Source organism: Kogia breviceps, chromosome 10 (assembly GCF_026419965.1).
Source record: "Kogia breviceps isolate mKogBre1 chromosome 10, mKogBre1 haplotype 1, whole genome shotgun sequence".
In the NCBI taxonomy this organism is placed as follows: Eukaryota; Metazoa; Chordata; class Mammalia; order Artiodactyla; family Physeteridae; genus Kogia; species Kogia breviceps.
Window position 1 is genome coordinate 15,110,283 of NC_081319.1, and position 19,116 is coordinate 15,129,398.

The following is a 19,116-nucleotide window of genomic DNA, read 5'->3' on the forward strand; positions in this document are numbered from 1 at the left end:
GGTCTTAGAGTTGAGATGGAGATCTCCCGTTTGATATTACATGGAGCTGGGAGGTCTCTTGTGGACCAGTGTCCTGAACTTGGCTCTTCCGTCTCATTGGCACAGCCCTGACACCTGGCTGGAGCACCAAGAGCCTGTCATGCACATGGCTTGGAATAAAAGGGAGATAAAAAAGAAAGAAAGAAGAAGATAAAATAAAATAAAATAAAGTAAATTAAATAAATAAATAAAATATCTTTTATTAAAATAAAAGATAATTATTAAAAAAATTTTTTCATAATAAAAAAAAAGAGAAAGAAAGAAGAGGTGAGCTCATTGTTGCGTCTCACGGTCACACGGAGACTCACATCAGACGAGCCCCAGGGCAGTGCAGGTGGGCAGTGAGGCAAGCTGTCTGGCCTTTAGCCCTTCATCCTTGGTTAAGGAAATGACCAACCAGTACAGTATTCTCTTCAAATAAGAGCAAGCCCATGATGATGCAATTTGTTCAGTTGCCTGGGGGACAAACAAGAAAGAAAACTCTGAGACAGTGTTCACAGGATCCCTGGCTGACCTGGTGAAGGTCTGGAAATGGTGTGATGAGAAGCTGGACCTACAGTGGAGTCTGGAGGGCCATCATCTGGGTGTGGTGTCTGTGGACATCAGCCACACCCTGCCCTTTGCTGCGTCCAGTTCTCTTGATGCTCATATTCATCTCTGGGACTTGGAAAATGGCAAACGGATAAAGTCTATAGATGCAGGACCTGTGGATGCCTGGACTTTGGCCTTTTCTCCCGATTCCGAGTATCTGGCCACAGGAACTCATGTGGGGAAAGTGAACCTTTTTGGTGTGGAAAGTGGGAAAAAGGAATATTCTTTGGACACAAGAGGAAAATTCATTCTTAGTATTGCATATAGTCCTGATGGGAAGTATCTGGCCAGTGGAGCCATAGACGGAATCATCAATATTTTTGATATTGCAACCGGGAAACTTCTGCACACGCTGGAAGGCCATGCTATGCCCATTCGCTCCTTGACTTTTTCCCCTGATTCGCAGCTCCTTGTCACTGCTTCAGATGATGGCTACATCAAGATCTATGATGTACAACACACCAACTTGGCTGGCACATTGAGTGGCCACACATCCTGGGTGCTGAACATTGCATTTAATCCTGATGACACACACTTTGTTTCCAGCTCATCTGACAAAAGTGTAAAAGTTTGGGATGTTGGAACGAGGACTTGTGTTCACACCTTCTTTGATCACGAGGATCAGGTCTGGGGAGTAAAATACAATGGAAATGGCTCAAAAATTGTGTCTGTCAGAGATGATCAGGAAATTCACATCTATGATTGTCCAATTTAAACATCAATCTTCCAGGCTAATGCTGCAGAAAGAATGTATAGATTGATCATGACATTCCTTACCTTTCTAGCTTGTTTAAAAGAAATATAGCATTTATTGTAGCAAACACTTAAAATCTGTAGATACAGTATAAATCTTTTCATGTTTTATTGGAAATGCTATTCATACTATAATATAAAGTGTTCTTAATGCAAAAAAAAAAAAAAAAAAAAAGAAAGAAAGAAAGAAGAGAGCAACCAAACCAAAAAACAAATCCACCAATGATAAGTGCTAAAAAGTATACTGAAAAAAAAAAATCAAAAAACAAAAAACGGACAGACAAAACCCTAGGACAAATGGAAAAAGCAAAGCTATACAGACAAAATCACACATACACACTCAGAAAAAATTAAAAGGGAAATATATATATATATATGTATATATATATATATATATGTATATATATATAATTGCTCCCAAAGTCTACCTCCTCAATTTGGGATAATTCATTGTCTATTCAGGTATTCCACAGATGCAGGGTACATCAAGTTGATTGTGGAGATTTAATCCACTGCTCCTGAGCCTGCTGGGAGAGATTTCCCTTTCTCTTCTTTGTTCGCACAGCTCCCAGTGTTCAGCTTTGGATTTGGAACTGCCTCTGCGTATAGGTCCCCTGAGGGCGTCTGTTCTTTGCTCAGACAGGACGGGGTTAAAGGAGCAGCTGATTCGGGGGCTCTGGCTCACTCAGGCCAGAGTGAGGGAGGGGTACGGATGCAGGGCGAGCCCGCGGCGGCAGAGGCCGGCGTGACGTTGCACCAGCCTGAGGCGCGTCGCGCATTCTTTCCGGGGAAGTTCTCCCTGGATCACCGGACCCTGGCAGTGGCGGCCCACACAGGCTCCCGGGAGGGGAGGTGTGGAGAGTGACCTGTGCTCGCACACAGGCTTCTTGATGGCGGCAGCAGCACTCTTAGCGTCTCATGCCTGTCTCTAGGGTCCGCGGTGATAGCCGCTCGCGCCCGTCTCTGGAGCTCATTTAAGCGGCGCCCTGAATCCCCTCTCCTCGCGCACCAGGAAACAAAGAGGCAAGAAAAAGTCTCTTGCCTCTTCGGCAGCTCCAGACTTTTTCCTGGACTCCCTCCCGGCCAGCTGTGGCGCACTAGCCCCTTTCAGGCTGTGTTCACGCCGCCAGTCCTCTCCCTGCGATCCAACCGAAGCCCGAGCCTCAGCTCCCCGCCCCGGCAGGTGAGCAGACAAGCCTCTCGGACTGGTAAGTGCCGGTCTGCACCGATCTTCTTTGCGGCAATCTCTCCGCTTTGCCCTCCACATCCCTGTGGCTGCGCTCTCCTCCGTGGCCCCGAAGCTCCCCCTTCGCCACCCGCAGTCTCTGCCCGTGAAGGCGCTTCCTAGTGTGTGGAAACCTTTCCTCCTTCACAGCTCCCTCCCGCTGGTGCAGGTCCCGTTCGTATTCTTTTGTCTCTGTTTTTTTCTTTTTTCTTTTGCCCCACTCAGGTACGGGGGGAGTTTCTTGCCTTTTGGGAGGTCTTAGGTCGTCTGCCAGCGTGCAGTAGGTGTTCTGTAGGAGTTGTTCCACATGTAGATGTATTTCTGATGTATTTGTGGGGAGGAAGGTGATCTCCACGTCTTACTCTTCCGCCATCTTGAAGCTAACTCCCCTTCCCTTTTAAGTCCTAGACCCCTACCCCCTTTTCCATAATCCAGGATGACATGTATACCTCCTTTTACTTCACTGTCTTTGGAATCTCTCATTTTATGTGGATTTCTTGGAACTTCAAAATTAAATTTTATTTTCTCCTGTTAATCTGTATCATGTCAGTTAAATTATTAGGCCAGCCAGAAGAACTGGGGAGAGTAGAGGAAAATTTTTCCTCCCTGATAAACTGTTGAGGGGATTAAATTCGGTAATGTATTTGAAGCATTTAATAGAATGCTTGGCATGTATTAGGCATGCAATAAAATTAGCTAGTAATATTGATAGAAGAAAAAACAAAACAAATTTAAGACAAGAATTACTAGGTGTTACAATCAGCAGCATATTGCCATATTGATGTTATAAGATTTTTGTTTGTGAGTGCTTTATATTCATTTCATTTAGGAATTACAGCCTGTCTCCCTTTGAAAGGACCTTAGACAAATTACCAAAAAACCCACAAAAAACAACTTAAGGGAGGATAGAGTCAATATGAATAAAATCACATTTAATTAACATTTCCCCCCTTACCTAGTCCAGTGCTTTGCACATAGTTCACAAACAAGTAATCCTTAATGAATAGATAAATAATGGAATGGAAAGATGAGTGGAAGTATGCGTGCATAAATGAAATGCATTCTGGATCATCTGAAAGATGCAGAAAGATTATATTTTCAACATCAGACTTAAGCAGGTTGCCACATTTCAGCAGTAGTTCTAAAGGGAAGGAAAAGTAGGACAAAAAAGAGAAATATTTAGGTATCTGCTTTTACTTCTTTCCCAAGGGAAAGAAAACATTTTTTTTTTCCCCTGACATTAAGTGTGAGCAGAATTTCCTCTGTAGCTTGTGCTACAAAGGAAAAAGATTCTAGTTTCTCCTGGTTTTGCCATTATCTAGCCATATGAGCTTAATCTTCCTAGAACTTTGTATTCCTCAGTTGTAAAATGAAGGAGTAGAACAAGAGTACTGACAAAGTTCCTTTTACTTTCAATTTTTTGTAATTTAGATGAAGGAGATTATTTAAAGCCACTGCATCAAGGAGCAGGAGGGGATTCGTTTATGAAAATGCAAGCTTAATAAGTCAAATCTATTCTACTGTAGTGGGATATAACTTCTGATTCTGAGATCCTGGCCACTATTAATCACAAAGGATCATTCACTCCTTGATCAGCTGGAGGCAATGGAGCTCAGACTGGATACGAACAGACTGACTTTAAATCTCAGCGCTTGCTACTTACTAGCTGTGGCCAGATGATCTCTCCGTTCCTCTTTATCCTCATTTTGTAGTAAGTAGTAATAAATAGTATATACTTTCTAAGCTTGATTGAGGGGTTGAATGAGTTACTGTGATATGTGTAGTAGGAGTGTGGCACAGTAAGCACCAACAAATGTCAACGATTAATACTGAAGCTCGGAGTTGGTTAGAGGAGTTTTCTAGAAGATGAATGGACAGCTGATTTGCCTCTGTAAGTCTCCTCTACTAGACACAGGTCCTTTGATGGCAAAAACTGTGCTTTTATTTATTCTTCAGTATTAGTTGACAACCAATATTTGTTGAGCTACATCTATGTCCCAGGCACTGTATAAGCATAGACAATGCATTAAAGAGCAAAATTTATACATGGACCATACCCTCAAAGAGCTTGAGTGGGACAGAAATTAACAAAACCATCCAAGTAAATGCTTAATTTCATTTATTTACTTAATTTGTTTTTGTTGTATAGTTATACAACAATATATATATTTTATGCTTATAAATATTTAAGAAAAACATAATGAAACAAATTTTTTAACAGGGATAGATATATTACCTGATACAGTTCATTGTTTTGCCTTCTGCCTTCATATTTAGTCTAAGAAAGCCAACCTGGTCTACATTATTTCAGACAGCCTTGTGAACCTCTCTGACATACTAAAGCTGAGGTTTTTATTCATTCAAACACCACTATTTAGCACTGTTCCTAATACTGGGGATGCTTCAATGAACATAAAAGATCCCTATTCTCAAGATATTTATATTCTACTTTGGAGAGACAGACAATTACCTAGAAAATAAAAGAATACATAAATAAATAGAACTATCTTATAGTGAAAAGTGTTTTGCAGGAAATTAAAAACTGGGTAAGTGATAATTTGATAGCATATGCCTTGGTGATGGTATTAGGTTGAGTGATTGAGAAAAAGCCTCTTGAAGGAAGTGACATTTGAGCTGAAAGCTGATTGATGAGAAGGAGCTTTTCATGGCAGGCACTCATGGAGGAAGAGAATCCCAGACAGAGGCAGTGATTAATGCAAAGGTCCAGAGGGAACTTAGCATGTCGGAGGAACAGAAAACTCAGTGAGGCTGGAATGCAGTGAGTAAGCAGGAGAAAAGACCTTGCAGCAGAAAGAGGAAGAATTCAAGTCATCTAGGACTTTGTAAGATAAAATAGGGAGTTGAATTTTATTCCAGGTGAAATGGATAGCTATTGGAAGTTTTTAAGCAGGGGAAGGGCTATCTGATATGTAATTTAGGAAGAACTTTCTAAAATTTAAGATGACTGTAAAGATTATAAAAGGGCAAAAAAAAAAAAAAAGGAAAAGAACAGAAAGCATTAAGAAGTTGTGTCAGGGCTTCCCTGGTGGCGCAGTGGTTGAGAGTCCGCCTGCCGATGCAGGGGACGCGGGTTCGTGCCCCGGTCCGGGAGGATCCCACGTGCCGCGGAGCGGCTGGGCCCGTGAGCCGTGGCCGCTGGGCCTGCGCGTCCGGAGCCTGTGCTCCGCAACGGGAGGGGCCGCGACAGTGAGAGGCCCGCGTACCACAAAAAAAAAAAAAAAAAAAAAAAAAAAGAAGTTGTGTCAGTGCTTCATACACGAGACAAGGGTGGTTGCTTTGGAGATTTTAAAAATAGAAAGAGTTAGGGTTTATTTTAAAGGTAAGGTACGGAGGAACTCCTGATACACTGGATGTAGTAGGTAAGGAAGGAAAAGAAAAAACAAACAAACAAACATAAATTTGAGAAGTTTGGCTCGGAAAATGAGACAGAAGGTGGTGTTATCTAATCAGGTAAAGACTTACTGGAATGAGAGAAGGTTGAGTATATCAAACAGATGTTGACAGACTTTCTCTAAAGGACCAGAGAGTAAACATTTTAGTATTTGAAGACCATATAGTCTATGTTGTAACTACTCAAATCTATCACTGCAGTGTGAAATAAGCTATAGACAAAATGTAAAAAAAAAAAAAAAAGATGTGGTTGTGCTCTAATCAAATTTTACTTAACAAAATTATGTGGAGGGTCAGATTTTAGTTGTAGTTTGCCAACAGATGGTGTGGACAAAAAATTTTGTCCAGGTCCTGTTAAGTTTGAAATGTGTCTCAGACATCCAGATGAAAGTACCAAGTCAGATATTTACTACTGGAGTTCTGAGGAGAGGTCAAGACTTCAGGTTGAGATTTGGGATTTTTCAGCATTGAGAATGTGTTGAATTTGAGCCACAATGTTGAGTGTACAGACAAAGAAAAAAAGGAGACTCAAGGGTAATGTATTGAAACACTCCAATATTTGGCCTTTTGAGGTAAAAAAGGAGCAAACAGAGAGACAGGAGGAAAAATCATCATAATTTAGTGTCAATGAAACAAAGAGAAGATGTGATTTCCAGAAGTCATGTGTAGCCAACCATGTTGAAAGCTGCTAGAAGATTCAGTTAAGGCTAAAACTGAGGCTATTTGATTTAGCAATGTGGAGGATATTTTGATGACTAATTGTTGAATTTCTGTGAAATGTGAGAAGTGGACATAGCAATAAAAGACAATTGTTTTACAAAGTTTGGCTGGGTAGGGGAGTAGAAAATTTGGGTCACAGTGAAATATGAGCTAAAGTGATGGCTTTTCATTTAAGAATGAATGATGATAGAACATGTTTATCCGTTGTTGGGAATGAGTCATTGGAGAGGGAAGAACCAAGGTAGGCAGAAGAAAAAGAGAGTACATTTAAGAATTCAATGCTGCAACAAGGAAAGATGAGCTCAAATCCAGAACACAAGGGGGTGAGGACTGACTTTATCTCAGAATCTGGAGATTTTGAGTAAGTCACTTCTCTTCCTTCTTCTGGAAGCCTTATTTAATAGTTAGTGGTGTGCTAGAGCCCATGTGAATCAGCTAGAGAGCATCAGTGTAAGATATCCAGGAATTTTAACTTTTGATATCTTGAAATTGGCCATGCTGTGAGTATTTACTACAGAGTAATAAGCAAATCCTACAAATCAAGACCTTTTTTTTTTTTTTTTTTTTTTTTAAGAATGTGAGAGCGTTGGAATGTTAGTCCCCTGACCTTCGTATCTGGAGACCATTACAGGGATTCCTTTGAGATGTCTTAATACTGAAGTTTCCATGTTAAAATCCTGCTATTCTAACCATTGTGGGGTATTGCTAGAAACTGGTACAGAAAGAAACTCTGAAACCAGCATATGAACTAGGACCCGAAGCACTGACTCTTCATATTTAACTGGAGTGTTTTCAATATAAAGGGGACCTTGAACCTTAAAAAAAAATCTGAGCTATGAAAATCTGTCTGGAATGAGGTTTAATCAGATGCCTACTCTCACGACAGTTTTATTCTTACTCAGTGCCTGGATTTTTGACTTAAAATTGGCCCATGGACTCAAGGTTCCCTTCTTGTGTTGTTCAAATATGCCACTTCCCATTGGCTACTGATACCGAACTTTTCCCTGACCCTAACTCCATTTGGCTTCCCAAGCAAGGTTTGAGCAGTGAGGTCATCTTTTCTCAGTAGTGATCCCTGTTTTTATCTCTGTTTGGGCTTTGCAACTCCCATCAGTATGCTGATAACTTATTATGAATTAAATGTGTTTCCCCAAAATGCATATGTTGGTTCCCTGACCTCTGGTATGATGGCATTAGGAATTGGAAGCTAAATATGTCATGAAGATAGTGCTCTTATGACTGGGATTAGTGCCCTTAGAAGAGACTTGCAAGAGTTTGCTAGGAGAATGGAAAGAGAACATGGTTGTCTGCCAAACAGGAAGTGACTTTATCAGACACCACATCTGCCCAAGCCTTCATGTTGGACTTTCCAGGTTTGAGACATGTTAGAAATAGTTGTTTGTTGTTTAAACCACCCAGTCTATGGTATCTTTGTTATAGCAGCCCCCAAATGATTAAGACTCAACCTATACAAACACTGTATGAGACCTAATTACCCCATAGAGCTTCTGTATTATAAATGGGAATCATGGTTATATATGTGAGGCACATAGAAATTCAAGCTCATTTTCACTTTTAATTCCTGTAAAACAAACCAGAAACTAATTGCTACCAAGTCTTCAAACTTCATAAGTGAAACTCATGCCAGAATAAACAGATGGCCTCCAAGCCTCCTTCAAGAAGCACATCCCACCACACTCAGGACTCGGTGGCATCCAAGTATGTGCCACAAGGGAGCTTAAAAGGCGACATTTAGATCTGCAGTCCTGCACATTATAGGCTCACATGTTTAATAGGATTGGCGTGTCCTGTGCCTCTAAGTCAATTATGCTTCTAAAAGGATAGTGAGGAGAGGTAAATTAATTCTCCTGAAAGAGCCTCATTCCTCTAATTTTTAATAGTTTCCGCTAAGATTTCTCCCTGACTAAATACCTGGTTGATATAGAGAATAGTGCAATTTGGGAAGGCAGATATTTTATCTCTTTTCTCTTCTTCAAAATATCATTAGATTGCAGATTTCAAAAACTGTGATGCACATATAAGTAATTACTTATAATAGTAATTACATATTAATGATCCCATTGGTTAGACATTGTGATTGGACAGTGAATAAAATGTCCCTGCTCTAGGATCAACTCCATCATTCTACTAACTAACAGTCTTCAGAAGTGGTGAAAGAAAGGAGGAAAATTTTTGTCTTCATTACTTTTATTTTTACTCTTTTCATAAGTTTTCTCATTAACCAAGTTTACCAAGTTTGTATTGCAATTTTATATTACTTACACTATTGGAGAAATGTGAAAATTAGAAGTAATGGCAAGAAAGACATCACCAGGCTAGGAGGCAAAAGATAATTGGAACTGGAAAATCAAAACAGGTCACAAAGATTGTATTTACTTTCATTGATTCTGTCTTGTACTTTCTTGACGAAGGACTAGAAGTCTCTAAAGAAATGTAAGTATCTATGGAATTATCTTCTTTTTAAAAATGTTATTGATCTTATAAATAATAACACCTTATATTTGCACATGGCTAGCATTATACAGTATATGTCCACATGTATTACATGCATTGTGTGCATTACATTTCCATTATTTTTATTTTACAAATGAGGAATGAAATCCAGAGATGAGGAGCAACTTGGCTTAAGTTAAACAGACAATGAAAAACCAAGACTGAAGTCAGGTCTTGTCAACCTGATTTCATTCCTCTTTCCTTTAACTAACAAACTCTAATCGCTTTATATCGATATTCATTTATTAATTCAGTTAATAGTAAAGATTGAGACACATCCTGTATCCACTCTATGCTAGTACTGGGTGTATAGTGGTGAATAAAACAAATTGTCCTTCCCTTATTGGGACTTAGAGCCTAGCTGGCTATAGAGAAAACAGTAACAAAAAAATGTCTAAAAAAATAACAAAACATGTAAGACAAGTGTCATAAAAAATGAGCACGGTGCTCTTAGACAAAGAATATGGGTATGTCTTATTTGAGGTGACAAATAGTAAGTGTAGGTCCTTCTAATGATGTGAAATTTAAACAGAAACCTAGAAAATGGAAAGGGCCAAGTATATGAAAAGTGGGAGAAGAAATATTGCAGGCCAAAGGAACTTGTGGCAAGGAAAGGGTTTGATATGCTTGAAAAACTGAGTTTGCCACTGTAATGAAAATGGAAATAATGAGCGAGAGGATGTCAGGAGAAGTTGGAAATGTGGTCAGGAGCTAGAAGAAGGAAAGCTTTGCTGGTCGTGAAAGGAGTTTACATTTTATTCTAGATTCAGTAGGAAGTCAGTGTATTGTTTCCAGGAAAGAATGGCATCATTATTTTATGTGATACTCTTAACAGTGCTGGTAGATAAGTAAGACAAGTATTATGATGGCTGGTGGGCTAGAGCATGAAAAGATGCAGAGAGCTTAGGGAACTTGCCAAAGTTATACAGCCCTTTAGTCACAAAATTCTCATCCAGGTTTCCCTGCCTAGCCTGGTGGAAATATCCATGATAAACTTTAAGATGAGAATGAGTACCTCATGGTTTAAAAATAGCTAAACAGTTTCTGAAACTCTACTGTCAAAATGCATAAGTCCTGAGCAACAGAGAAAAAGTCAACTTTCAGCAGTGGATTGCAGTTCTCTTAGCTTTAGAGAGTTTAAAACCAAAACGCTTGTGTGGATTTTTGGCAGTGGACACACTGTTGATAAGAATTGTCATATTTTTAGAAAAAGAACGTGTAATGTTTAATACAGAAGCTTTCTCCACTAGTTAGTATCATGAGGATTAATTAGTTAAAGCTGCACAAATACTTTTAGGATAAAGACTGCTAACACGTTAATATATTATGTTCTTGCTGCTCTAAATCAGACATGCTGATATTGGAATTTGTTTAGAAACCTTTCACATACCTAAAGTAAAACTTTAGATTTTCTGCTTTTGTTTGTTGTTGTATCCTATAACAGTGTCTGGCTTAAAATAAGTGCTCAATAAAACTGTGTGCCATGAAATAAATTAAAATATGACTGCATTGGGCTTCCCTGGTGGCGCAGTGGTTGAGAATCCGCCTGCCGATGCAGGAGACACGGGTTCGTGCCCTGGTCCGGGAAGATCCCACATGCCGCGGAGCAACTAAGCCCGTGAGCCATGGCCGCTAGGCCTGCGTGTCCGGAGCCTGTGCTCCGCAACGGGAGAGGCCACAGCAGTGAGAGGCCCGCATACCAAAAAAAAAAAAAAAAAAAAAAAAAAAAATGACTGCATAAACCCTTTGAAAAGCATGATTATGAAGATACTGATTATTTTGAATTTAATTGCATTTTATGTCAATGGTTATGTCATTTACACTGTTAGTTCTCAGCATATAAAGTGGTGAAAATTAACCGAATCTAGTGTATACATGTGTGTGCATGTGTGTGTAATTTATTCATGATATTGTGAAACAGTGGCAGCATAGGGGGTCAAAATGTCAGTGTTCTATTCATTGCCCTGTCTCACCACACATTAATTTATAAGGTCAAGAAGATAATCTCTTTAGAGCAGTCTTTGGAATGTTAGGATATACATTTCAAATGTTTTTAAACATGGGGATCATATAGAATAAGGACTTTATTCTTGTCTTAGCAAAAGATTGGAAGTCCTGGTCACTCTATCCATGGTAACTCGCTAGTGATTCTCCATATAATTCCTGTGCTTGTTTCTTTCTTGGCAATGATGCAAGCTATAATTGAATTACTTATTTGTCTACTTCCTGTCTGTCCCACAAAAGTATATGTTCATGAAGACAGGAACCTTGTCCTTCTTATCTTTCACTTCAGAGACTTGCACAGTGCCAAGCCTCAAGGTGCTCCATAAGTATTTGGAAAATGAGTCAACGGGTTAATGAGTAGACTAGGTTCAGATATGTAACTAAGGCTTCTGTTCTGTAAATCCTCATACCCTTTCCCTTTATTCTTTACATCGTTTATTCTCCAACAAATATCTTTAAAAAGGCTTTATGTATCAGTTACTGTATTAGGCTTTGTGTAGCAAAATGGAAATAAACATAGTATTTGGGGAAAACAGCCTTTTAAGGGAGCCAGGACCAAAAATAAGAAACACATGTAAATAAAAGTCATCAGTTATAATAATAGCGTATGATAGCCAAATTGGGTACTGATGTGTAGGCTAAAGAAGGACATGGGAGTCAAAAAAGATTTGGATGGAGAACATGAATGATTTATGACAGCCTGGGAATGAGGTCAGGGGTCAGTAAGAGACTCTAAGAAGGGACAGTCTTGGGATTTCAGAGGAGCATAAAGGAAGAAAATGAGGCTGGAATACAGTGATCAATAAAGAAAGTGAAGCATGGTAAGTTTGGAGAGGTGGAAAACTATCAGATAGGATTGCCTGATAAAATATAGGGCAACCAGTTGAATTTGAGATAAATAGTAATTTTTTTTGTATAGGTATGTCCCAAATATTTTGTGAGACATACTAAAAACTTAATTGGTGTTTATCTGAAATTCAAATATAACTGGGCATTTTATATATACAGTTGACTCTCATTATTTATAGATTCCATATTTATGAATTTATGAATTTGCCTCCGCGGTAACATTTATTTGTAACCCCCAAATCAATATGCGTGATGTTGTCACAGCCATTCATGGACATGTGCAGAGAATCAGAAAGTTTAACTCACCCAACATGTACTGTCCTAGCTGAAGTCAAGGCAATGCTCTACCTTCTTATGTGAGGTCTCATACTATACATGTTTCCTTTTCATAGTCTATTTAGCACCACATATTTCTTGTATATCTGTGCTTTTGCTGGTGATTTTTCTGTTCAAAGTGGTCCCCAAGCTGAAGTGCTGTCTATTGTTCCTAAGCCCAAGAAGATTGTATGTGCCTTAGGAGGAAAATCTGTGTGCTAGATAAACTTCTTTCAGGCATGAGTTATATGGCTGTTGATCGTGAGTTCAAATATTAAGTGAATCAAATATATTTATGTATATTTAAACAGAAACACACATAATACAAGATTATGTATTGATTGGTTGATGAAAATGTTCCAACTGGATGCTGTCAGAAGCCTAACCCTCCATTTCCCAAGGAACAATGGTTCTATATTTGCTAATTCAGTGTTGTTGGCAATTTTATAGAACGTAAGTACTGTGAATAATGAGAATCAACTATATATCCAGCATATATATGTAAATATATATACACACGCACAAGTGGACTGACTGTATATCTATGTGTGTGTTATATTTATTTACACTTATATATTTTATATAATTTATAAATGTCTAAAACATAAAATTTTGTAACATATATATATATCTGTTACATATATAATTCTTTTCTTAATCTGGCAACCTGAGATACCATGCAGAGCCTTTTAGACCATGGTAGGTAGTTCAGATGTCATTCTGTTTCTATGTTCAAAAAGTTTTGCAGTTTTATCAGCGAGAGCTTAAAAATGGAGAGTAAGTTGAGAGGGGGTAAAATTTGGAAGCAGGAAGAACAATTAAGTGTCTATTGTGGTAGCCAAAGGAAGGACAGAAGATAAACTGATTTAAAGATAAACTGCTGGGCTTCCCTGGTGGCGCAGTAGTTGAGAGTCTACCTGCCAATGCAGGGGACGCGGGTTTGTGCCCCGGTCCGGGAAGATCCCACATGCCGCCGGAGCGGCAGGGCCCTTGAGACATGGCCGCTGAGCCTGCACGTCCAGAGCCTGTGCTCCGCAACGGGAGAGGCCAAAACAGTGAGAGGCCCGCGTACCACACACACACACACAAAAAACAAAAACCATAAACTGCTGTTGGTAAAGATAAGAAATAATAGGCATTTTGAGCTTAATTTTGAAGGTAGAATAAGACTATGGGCAAGCCACACCAGCCCCCTCGATAAATATGAACAGCCATATGCGTACACATGAGTGGATAGATTGGAGTGAAGGTTAAAGATGGAAGTAGTATTAGCCATCACTTTAGTGGGTCATTAGAAGAACAAAATGGGATAACACATGTAAAGAGGCTGTTGTAATTTATACTTATGGGGAATGTGCAGGAAATCTAAATGCATTCTCCCACTGTGCTCACCACTCCACAGACAAATCTTATATTTTGCCATAAATATTAGTTGAAAGGATTTTTTTTCAGAAAAATGAGTTTGCAGGATAGTTATTTTTAATCAGTTCATATGACATTGTTTTAGCATCAACATAGTTTTCATATCCATGAAAAGCTGCCTGCAAGTGAATTGGATGCTCCCTTAGGTTTAGTGGTATAGGCATATATTTGTCAACTGTCCAAAGCTTTCTTAGTATTCCACAGGAATAAACATATAAATATTCAGATGCTCCTGTTCTTGGCCAGCATTAGCAGCATAAGGCACCAAAGCCTGCCATGTGATCCAAACCTTGTAGTCTTTAATTCAACACTAATGGCTGAGACATAAGAGTAAACACTTTTTCATGTTCCACGGTCATCTGCTATGAAATCTGCTTGGCAGGTCAACTTGGAGAAATGTTGACACAGAACATGTTAAATAAAGGTTTGCTTTAAACCTCCATACTTCATAGGGCTTAAGTTGTTTCTGGTTTATGAGTGATAAATACGGCAAGATCAGATGTTAAATAGACCCTCCCATTTCTAGCAGGCAAATGTTGGAAGAGTCCAGAGAATGTACTGGAATGCTTTCCAGTCTCAAATATAGGGGATAAAATGTTAGAAACCAGATCGTATTGGTTTGAGATTAGCTCTCACGTTAAATGAAATGGTTTTCCTGAATTAATTAATTAAACAATAAAATGCATACACATTATTCAAACCGTTTGTATGTATAAAATGCATAGTTTAGTGTAATGCAGTTTTGAAACATTAAGATAGAATGGCACAAAGAAAAAGACAGGAGGAAAAAAACCCTGTAGTTTCTAAATGTCTACTCAAAGTTCTCTCAATAAGAAATCTGTAACTCCTCAAGGAAAAAAGAAAACATCAGTCATGTCTACTAATTTAATCATGTACCCAATCGGTAGAGTCAGAAAGAAAAAGAGTCAAATTCAGTTTGTGGTATGTGCATATGGGCACACGCACCTGCACATACATAGGGGTTGAGAAAGTATGGTTGGGGAAGAGGGTGGCAGGTTACATTTCTACCTGAGACATGGAATGCTGCTTTTGTTGGCACCCCGTCTCATAATCTAGTATTCAAGTCCAGATCAAATTTCACGCAAAGTGATTCTATCTTCATAAATAAAAATATGTCACCAGACTTAGAAGGGCAACACTCTTCTCTTCAAGCTTTTGGCAAGGATGTTCAACATTTTATTTGAGCCAGATGGACCTGATCAGCAGATATAATGTCACTCAGAGTAAATTTGTGTGTATTCAAGGAAAAGGGAGGAAAGAGGCAAGACATAACCATTGTTAGGCACAGATATTTGTACACCCAAGAGTCTAGGAATGCAAGCTTTTTAGCTTCTTCTGACCCTCTCTTCCAAAATGTTCATACACACACAAAAATCCCTATTTTTTTCTTATCAAGCCTTGTTGTTTTTGTTATTATTACATTTGAATAAAATTTTGAGGTTTCAAAAGAATTATAGGCCAGCTCATGGCATTTTTATGTTCTAAATCCATACCACTAAGCATGACTGTAAGGTACTTTATAATCTGACTTCTGTTTTATCTCTCTTGTGTGACTTTAATATACTAATAGTGTTTAATCTTCCACTCAACTCTTCTTCTTACCCTGTGTTTGGAACTTTGTTCTTTTCCACCTAACTCTGGTTGGTAATGAGGTCTGACAGTATCACCACCACCCGGGAGCTTATTAGAAATGCAAATTCTGTGGCTCCAGCCTAGACCTCAGAATCAGAATTTCTGAGGTTGGGGTCCAGCATTTAGCATTTTAACAAGCCCTCCAGTCAACTCTAATGCATGGTCAAGTCTTAGAACCACCAACCTAACTTTTGGTTTAGAGGCCCAGCTCATGGTCATCTCCTACAGGAACTTATTCTCAAATCCTTCTTATTGACCAAATTCCTTCCTCCTTGTGCCCTTAGTAACCCCAATACATCAATGCTTATAATTTTTATTGAAGTTATTTGCTTATATTTTTGCAGTAGGGATCAAGATTCTTTTGCTACAATTCTTATGAGTAAAAACAAAAGAACAGTGGCCCAAAATTTATTTTCTAACACTGGTTTCCTCATGATTTAGGTAGGCAATATAGCATAGTTATTAAGAGAATGAATTAATGACTGGCTCTACCACTTACTACCTGAATGACTTCGTGCGATTTGCTTCATTTCTGTGGTTCTCATTTGTAAAATGGACATAATAATGTCGCTGGACTGTTGTACGGATTAAATGGGTTAATACATGTAAAGCACTTAGCATCGTCCCTGGTATGTAGAAAGCAGTGCCTAAGTATTCCTCCCCATTCTCTCTCTGTTCTCCATCTGGGACCACAATAATAAATATTTTAGATTTTTATTCCCATGCCCTATGTTTCTTATGATCTTTTCTGGATTTTTCCTTAATTTTAATTTTCTTTTTAATGCTTCAGTATATGTCTCTTCTGACCTATTTACCAGTTCATTAATCCTGTTGTCGATTGTATCTAACATGTTGTTCTTTGAATCTGAGTCCTTAATTATATTTTACATTTCAAAATTTTAATTTATTTTATAGTTTACAGTTCGTGTTGCCAAATAAAAGAGTTTCCAGTTAAATAGAAATTTCAGATAAGCAAGAAATAATTTTTAGTATGAGTATGTCCTAAATATTTTATGAGACATACTTTGACTAAAAAAGTATTTGCTGTTTATCTGAAGTTGAAATTTGACTTGAAATTCTATATTTTTATTTGCTAAATCTGGCAATCCTATTTCCAGTTCTCTACTAAACATTTTTATGACTACACAATTTTTTAGTATATAAAACACTGGTATTTAAAAATCTGTGTATCCAAATATCTGGAAGTTATCCAGGGAATCTGTTTTATTTTATTTTTCTTTCTCTTGGTTTTCATTATATGGACTTGTCTACTGGTGCTGTGGGCAGAATTCTAAGACAGCTCCCAAGATTCCTGACCCCTGATGTGTATGCCCTGTGTAATCTTCTCCCTTGAATGACAGAGGGAACTGTGAATATGATGAGGTATTATTCCCCTGATTATCTTATTTTCTATGACAAAGGGATTTTACAAATGTAATTAAGTACCTTAATCAATTGATTTTAAATTAATCGAAAGAGGTTTTATTCTTATTCATTCTAAATCAGATGAGTAGGTCAGGGTTGTTTGACCTAATTATATAAACTCTTTAAAAGTGGGTTTAGGGCTTCCCTGGTGGCGCAGTGGTTGAGAGTCCACCTGCCGATACAGGGGACGCAGGTTTGTGCCCCGGTCCGGGAAGATCCCACATGCCGTGGAGCGGCTGGGCCTGTGAGCCATGGCCGCTGAGCCTGCGCGTTCGGAGCCTGTGCTCCGCAACGGGAGAGGCCACAACAGTGAGAGGCCCGTGTACTGCAAAAAATAAAAATAAAAATAAATAAATAAATAAATGAATAAAATAAAATAAAAGTGGGTTTAGAGCTCAAGGACAAGAGAAGTCAGAGAGATTTAAAGCAAGAGAGTTGCTGTTTGCTGGCCTTGAAAACAAAGTAAATTTCCCTGTTGTGAGAGGGACTATGTAGGGGGGTCACATGGGAAGAAACTGTGGACATATGTTAAGGACCTGTAGCATCTCCCAGACAATAGCCAGTAAGAAAACAGCAACGTCAGTCCTGTAGCCACACAGAACCAAAACCTGAACATTCTTGAGAGGACCCCCAGCCTCAGATGGGATCACAGGCATGGCTGACACTTTGTATTCAACATTGGAGACCCTGAACAAGGGACCCATATAATCTGTGCTGACAGTGGAAACTGTGAGAGAGTAAGTTTGCGTTTCTTTTCTACTGATTTTTGTTTGTTTGTTTGTTTGTTTTGCGGTACATGGGCCTCTCACTGCAGTGGCCTCTCCCGTTGTGGAGCACAGGCTCCAGATGCACAGGCTCAGCGGCCATGGCTCACGGGCCCAGCCGCTCCGCGGCATGCGGGTTCCTCCCAGACCGGAGCACGAACCCGTGTCCCCTGCATCGGCAGGCGGAATCTCAACCACTGCGCCACCAGGGTAGCCCTCTACTGATTTTTAGTGTGAAAATTGGCCTATATCAAACTAGCTTACCATTTTAAGCTACAGAGATTTCATGTAAAATTTTAACAATTCTAACTTGAGAAATACAGTCAATCCAATAGATCCTCTCTAGATACATCATTGTTTATAAAGATAATCTTGACCTATAGATATGAGTGTTTAAAAGTAGTCGGTTAGGAAATAAGAGAAAATCAAACTTTTTGAGCAAATATGGAGGTTTATTAGGACATGGATATTACATTCTTAGATCTGTAAACAGTTGTCATACAGAATTTATTTTTAAAAGCATACTCCCAGATTGAATTAAATGTGGTAAACTAGACTTACATATTTACTTCACTACTTTGAGTCCACTGGAAAAAAGAGTAATAATGGAAATAACTTTAGAAATGCAAAGGAAAAGAAAGCATACCAAAAAAAGGAAACGTTTCAACAAATTTTTAGGTGTTGTAAAAGGGATACAATAGGTAGAAAAATTATTTTCCTTAGAAGTGGGAAAATCTGCCCAACAAAACCCCTTTCCAGCCTTTGACTTCAGAGTAATCAGGTACTGAAAGTTTGGGAACACAGTGGGAGCAGAAACCAGAAATTAATTGGAAGGTCCTATAAATTGTCACAGCTCGACAGTATTTTCTCTCCCAAAGGAGCATAGAGGGTAAACGGTACAGATGTTTACCATGAAGGAAACAATATCCCAAAAGCTAATGACTCTTCTCTAAAAGAACTGGATTATCTCCTTAGGAAAAGGTAAGGTCTTTAATGAGGACACTGGTTCTTTTCTTATCTGAGCATTTTGGGGAATCTGTGGCCAGTATCACTGTCCTTTTAAAGTATGAAGTGACAACCAAAGATCACTAAAAGCAGCAACTTGAAAGAGTAGAAACAAGAGAAATAAATAGACAAGCTTTTTTCAAAGGAAACAGACCTAATTTATAGGAAAAAATTTAAAGTTATAATCATACAGAAAGATTTAAAAACCTATTACAGGGGCTTCCCTGGTGGCGCAGTGGTTGAGAGTCCGCCTGCCGATGCAGGGGACGCGGGTTCCTGCCCCGGTCCGGGAAGATCCCACGTGCCGCGGAGCGGCTGGGCCCGTGAGCCATGGCCGCTGGGCCTGCGCGTCCGGAGCCTGTGCTCCGCAACGGGAGAGGCCACAGCAGTGAGAGGCCCGCGTATCGCTAAAAAAAAAAAAAAAAA

The 19,116-nt window shown here is 39.0% G+C and overlaps 1 pseudogene; it reads left to right on the plus strand.

Moving 5' to 3' along the window:
• The first annotated feature begins 401 nt into the window (after positions 1-401).
• Positions 402-1,447, plus strand: LOC131763445 (superkiller complex protein 8 pseudogene; annotated as a pseudogene).
• The last annotated feature ends 17,669 nt before the right edge of the window (positions 1,448-19,116 follow it).